This window comes from Ailuropoda melanoleuca, chromosome 9 (assembly GCF_002007445.2).
Source record: "Ailuropoda melanoleuca isolate Jingjing chromosome 9, ASM200744v2, whole genome shotgun sequence".
NCBI classification, from domain to species: Eukaryota; Metazoa; Chordata; class Mammalia; order Carnivora; family Ursidae; genus Ailuropoda; species Ailuropoda melanoleuca.
The window spans coordinates 28188927-28195212 of NC_048226.1; positions in this window are offsets into that span (position 1 = coordinate 28188927).

Here is a 6286-nt window from a genome sequence, read left to right on the forward strand (position 1 = left end):
GAAGCAGATCAACAGGACTTGGTAACTTACAGGCTGCAAGACAGGAGAGGGGAGAGGGCAAAGGAAGGAGGTAAGGTGTGACTTTTTTTTTTTTAAATATTTTATTTATTTTTTTGACAGAGAGACAGCCAGCCAGAGAGGGAACACAAGCAGGGGGAGTGGGAGAGGAAGACGCAGGCTCCCAGCAGAGCAGGGAACCCGATGTGGGGCTTGATCCCAGGGACCCGGGACTCCCGGGACTCCATCCCAGGGACCTGGGATCACACCCTGAGCCAAAGGCAGACGCTTAACAACTGAGCCACCCAGGCGCCCCAAGGAGTGACTTCTGAGCTGAGCCAGGCCTTGAGGATGGGCAGGTCCCCCCAGGCAGAGCAGGAGGCAGAGAAGGGGTTAGCAGCAGGGACAAAGCCTGAGCAAGGGCCCAGGAGAGGCAGGGCAGCCACGCCGACTGACAGCAGGATCAGGTCATGGACGGGCAGCCAGGAGGGAGGAAAAAGACAAAGTGAGGCATCAGTGCTTCATTTATTCTCTGAAAATACCTCGTCACCTTGACGGAGTGTTCCATTTGGCTGCAGAGATTTTAAAGAACCTTTGGCCTGGATATTTATCACCATCCTGGACGGGTGCTGCCGCGTCTACAGGCCCCAGAGCACGCTGGGCAAGGAGTGTTAGACAACAGAGCCCGCGCTCCAGTCATTCAGGGAGCCAGACAATGGAACTGGAAGCAACTCGTGGGTCACAACTCATCCCAGGGAAAAAACCCACAAGTGAATCTAAGTCGGATTCCTTGCCTCTGCAGCATTCTCCACTCGCACCAGGCAGGTCAGACCCTCAGCGGCTGTGACCTGATTGTGTGGACGGACAGCCCTCCGTGCAGAAGACATGGGGCCAGACAAAGAGGGGGCTGGCGCGTGTGTAACTGGGCGTACAAGTAACTGCAGCCCTCTTCCTGACGGAGGGCTGCTCAGACAGATGGCGCGGGGGCGGAAGAACGGCCTCTGAGGTCAGAACAGCAGGGCGAAGCCAGGCTCAGGCTTCGCTGTGTGCTCCCGGGCAAGTTACCACTCCTCCGGACCTCATTTGCGTCATCAGTAATATGGGTGCAATAAGCCCCTTGTGTACACTGCTCTCCCCATAAAGTTCAAATTAGACACAAGTGCTAATTAAAAGCCAGAGATGACCATTTTTAACAAAAAGACTCCCCACCTCTGAATCTTGGCGATAATCAGCCCCAACTTTGGGTGTGGCATCATCACCCTCCCTCAGCATGCCCTCTGGGGAGTAAGTCCCCCCAAAGGTGACAAGGAGTAAAGGAGGAGCAATCCACTGTTTGGTCAAACTAGATGCACTGAGGCCCAGCACCTAACCCCCCCACCTTCCCATAGCTATTCCCAGGCCCTGCAACCTCCGCGCAGAGGATCCAGCCCCTCCGGCGGAACCAGGATGTCTGCCTACTTCCCATCCTGGCATGTGAGGCAGCAGCACAAGCCCAGAACGAAACAGCCGCCAGCAAGTGGGCACACCGTCCCCGACATCCTCACAGGCTTCTCAGGACCACAGGGAGGACGTGGCTTTGCAACTGCGCCCGGAGAAGCCCTGCTAGGGGCCAAAGGGAAGAGGGCGCCCCCGCCCCACCTCAAGCTGTACTTGTAGTTTACGTGCCGGACGAGCAGCGGTTCTCAGCCCTGGCTGCTCGGCGAGTCACTAACAAGTCTTTTTAAGATGCTCATGCTTTGGTCCCACCTTGGACAGACTGAAACCAATTCTCTGCCAGCTGAGTTTGAGCACAAATAGTGTAAACATTCTCCTAGTGATTCTAATATGCAGCCAGGGATGAGAACCTTTCTGGCTAATGGGTTCCTCAGCTTAAAAAAAGAAAAAACGAAAACCATATTCTTCTGGCATCCTAGAGACTTATTTCAGACATTCGATGCCCACTATATACCAGGTGTGGGGGAGGCAAATTCCTTTTCTGTCCTATTATTGTAATTCCGTATCTACTTTCCTTTCAGTGAATAAACTCAGGAGACAAGGACCAGTGTGTGAGTCCATTTCCCCACCAAGAGCAATGCACTCAGCACGGTCCAGAAAGGTATTCAGTAGGTAAACCTAGGGTGTTCCTACAAGGTAACTAACACCCTCGGGAGAACTCAGAGACACTGCAATGAAGAGCCACCCAGAAGATACAAACTGTTTTCAAGAACTGCTTGGATGCTGGATCCAAGATCAATGTATTCAAAGTGTAGGCGTCCCTATACACCAACAATAACCAGTCAGGAAATGTATCAGGAAGATTAGCTCACACACACACAGTAGCAACAGGCACTGAATTTCATAGAAAAGTTTCCTAAGTAAACTTAGCCCTGTAGGGGAAAAAAACCCACCACCAACAACCTATCAAACTAGGCAGACGATAGAAACTGGAAATCCAACAGACACAAATGACTGAAACATCTTTGAAAACATCCTGGGCCTAGCTACTAACTACCTGTCAGAAAATACATATTCTTATCTATCAGATTGGAAGAAAAATAAAGGCTGATAATACCCAAAGTGCATAGGGAAATGCACATTTTCTTTCACTAGTGGGAATGTAAATTGGAATAACCTTTCTGGAGGGCAAGTGGATGTAGCTGTGAAAAACTTTTAATGTGACTTTTGGTCCAGAGTAAATCCACTACTAAGACTCTATCCTTGAGTCCATATAAAAATGCACAACATGGGTGATGAAAATGTTCTGGAACCAGAGAGAGGAGGTGGTTGCACAACACCATGAATGTGCTAAATGTCACTGAACTGTGCACTTTAAAATGGTTAATTTTATGCTATATGAATTTCACCTCAATAAAAAAATTTTAAAAATGAAAAAAAAATTGAAATGCCTCACAGTATGTGATGGAAGTGTTCACCGCGGCAAGGCCGGATTCAATCTGAATGTCCACCCACTGAACGGCTAGTTAAGCATGATACTAACATATCCATGCCGCTAACAAAAATGTCAGAATTCTACATTCTGATACAGCGTACACACTATGTTGTGAAGAAGAAAAAAAGACCTTGTAGAACAGAATCCATTTATTAGCAAAAAGCAAAACTAAACCCCACCACCAAATCTGGTTTTATATATATAAATAGTCTGGAAGGACACACACCATTGCTACACTTGTCTACCTGTGGGTACTTTTTTCTTTATAGATGTCTGTTATGGTTTACATTTTTTAAAGCACTGTTACTTTTGTTTAAAAAAAAAAAAGGGAAACAATTTTGAAAGAGTAAGACAAGCTCTGATAGGATGAGAGGCAAAGACACCCAGGTAGTAACAGGGACCGAGGCTCCTCAGAAACTGCTTCCAGGACTGGGCGCCAGGGGTACAAGAAGAGCCTGGAACATCTTATTAAGTCAGAAATTACAAAAGTGTTCAACAAAAATGTCAGGACATAGAAAACAACTTGAAGAGGCTCCCACTGGCCAAATCCGGAACTGAGAACCAAAAACAAAACATAAAAGGAAAATAATGAATTCTAGGCGACTGAAAAAAATGGGAATCCATCAGTGCCTAAGGAATATAAATATATAAAATAACTGGGGTAGAAGGGAGGGAGGACAGACTGGTAAACAAGGAAGGAGTGCTAGAATGGAACAGTGTTTTACAACCATCACAGCAAAGATGAAATCTAAAACAACAATCATCAGAGGAAAGATTGAAGCAGGCCAGACGCGGCAATATTTGCCAAACCTTGGGGGAAGTTTGGTGAGAAGCAGGATATTTAAACATTAAGTCTTAGAGTAGTATGTCTCCAGAAATCACCTGAGTTGGAAGGGATAAAACAGTAACTATACCCTTGAGAGTACAAACCACCTTAACCAAGTGTGCCAAACTTGCCCTTTGTCTCCCCCTTCCTTGCCATACTGCGACATTCCTCTTCCGCCAGCAGGCCAACAGGGGCCTGCGAAGCGGAGGGCCGGGCTAGAGACTTCCTGCTTTGGTCTGGCGTGGGCTCCAGCAGCATTCTCACGGCGCCAGCGCTCTGCTCTCCTGGCTCGGTGCTGGGCACCTCCGCGGAGTTTATCCTGCAGCACAGGGCAGGCGCCTGCTCCTGTCAGAGGTCTGACCCTCAGACTTGCAGGGCCTGCTCTGAGTTTCCTAGTTCCTTGTCCTCTCTTCCTTGATCTTCAGGGTGGGAACTGTTTCCTACTAAGCTGTTTTAGGGCCTTTTTTTTTTTTTTTTTTTTTTTTTTTTTTTTTTTAAAANTATTTATGTGACAGAGAGACAGCCAGCGAGAGAGGGTACACAGCAGGAGAGTGGGAGAGGAAGAAGCAGGCTCCCAGCGCAGTAGCCTGATGTGGGACTCGATCCCCCAACGCCGGGATCACGCCCTGAGCCTAAGGCAGACGCTTAACGACTGCGCCACCCAGGCGCCCCAGGGCCTTTTTTTTTTTAAAACTGCTATTAGGAGTTAACCAATCTTTACCACAGTTAGCAACTGTTTCTATAGTTTCTGGCTTACATTTTCCCTTCACTGGACCCTGAATGGTACACCAGGTGATCAAAATGAACATCACCATCGTGGGGCAGATGACATTGTGTGTTCCTGACCTTACACCCTGAGAGGACACATGACGTGGACAGTGCTCCAGCCACCTGGAGTGCAAAACCTAAGCTAATCAAGAGGGATCATCCATAATCCCAAATGAGTAGAAGCATTTAAAAGAAGGGACTGTATTCTTCCAAAATGTCAATGTCGTAAGTGACAAAGCTATGGCAACGTTCCAGACTGAAGGAGACCAAAGAGACAGGATAGCTAACTATAACACCTGGTCCTTGACTGGATCCAGAACTGGAGGGGAAATGGTATAAAGAACATTGTGAGGTCAACTGAAGCACGAATGGTAGGTTTAAGTATTGTATCAGTGTTCGATGTACTCCATCAGAATATCCTTATCCTTAGGAAATACCCACCAAAGTATCAAAGGCCATGATACCGGTGCAGAGAGAGACAGCACACGCAAGAACACGAATACAGGTCAAGCAGGGCAAAATGTGAATAGGTGAATCTAAATGAAGGGTTTTGGGGCCTTGTATGTATGATTCTTATTCTTGTAATTCTTCTGTAACTTTGAAATTACTTCCAAATAAAACTAACTTTTAAAAAAAATGCAATAGGATATGGTAGTGGTTCTCAGCCTTCACTGCTCTCTGGAAGCTCCCAAGGGTCTGGGACCCAGGCATCTGTAGTTCCCAAAGTTCTCTAGGTGATTCCAATGTGCAGGTAATGGTGGGAAAATGGCACAGCCTGAGGGATCATCCATTAAATTCAGATCTAAAAAGTGGCTCTTTTGCCCTCTGAAGAATAAGCACTGGGGGACAGAGTCTCAGGGTAACACAAACTCCTGTCCACCAGTAAAGGGAGGAAGCTGCCCTTTCGCCAGGCAAGCAGAGAGGAATGAGTAAAGGGGTGTGTGGAATTAGCATCTTGGGCAAGTTCAAAGAGTAGGCTAGCAATTGGCACATTTTTCCCAAAGCAATTTCCTCCCCTCGAGGCTGAGTTCTGCCGTGCAGAAACTGTTGAGGGCAACCAACATCAGTCCGGATATTGCTCACCCCAGCTCCAGCCTGTGATGGGGCAGTCACGGAATGGTACATACAGAAAACCAGAAGGGGGAGGAAAAGAGACAGGGCTGGGGGGAGAAGGCACTAGTGCAAGGTCATGAGGACAAGCAAAACATCCCTTCCTGCTGTGCAACCTGGAGGGACAAGAGAGGGGAAGGGTCGGGGACATATCAAACCTGCTGTAGTTCTCAAAGACCGTGAATGTTTTAGTTAACTCCCGCTTTGTGAACAGGAGTTAGTTTTTACTTCTCTCTCCACACCTCCATTTTCAGGCAGGACAGACCTGCATAATTTCCCCCAAATTGATAGATCCAAAATGGAATGTGAACCCATACCCCTAGATGTGTTCTTTACTTGCTCCCTAGCTCTGTTCCTAATTCTGTTTCCTCAGCTGACTAAGCCAGAAACATAGGCCTCATACTAGACTACTTCCTTCCTCTCCCTTCTCTCTGTCCCACATGCAACCAGTGATGGGATGCCACTATCCCCCTCCCCAAGGCCACCAACAGTGCCCTACTCCACGATCTTCCATTCTCTTCCAAACCACTACACTGAAGCACTCTCCCAACCCGTTCTCTTCCAAACCACGACACTGAACCACTCACTACCACCTCACTGAAGCCCAGCCACGTGCCTCCAATCATCCACCCTACCGCAGCCACAGGGACATCCAC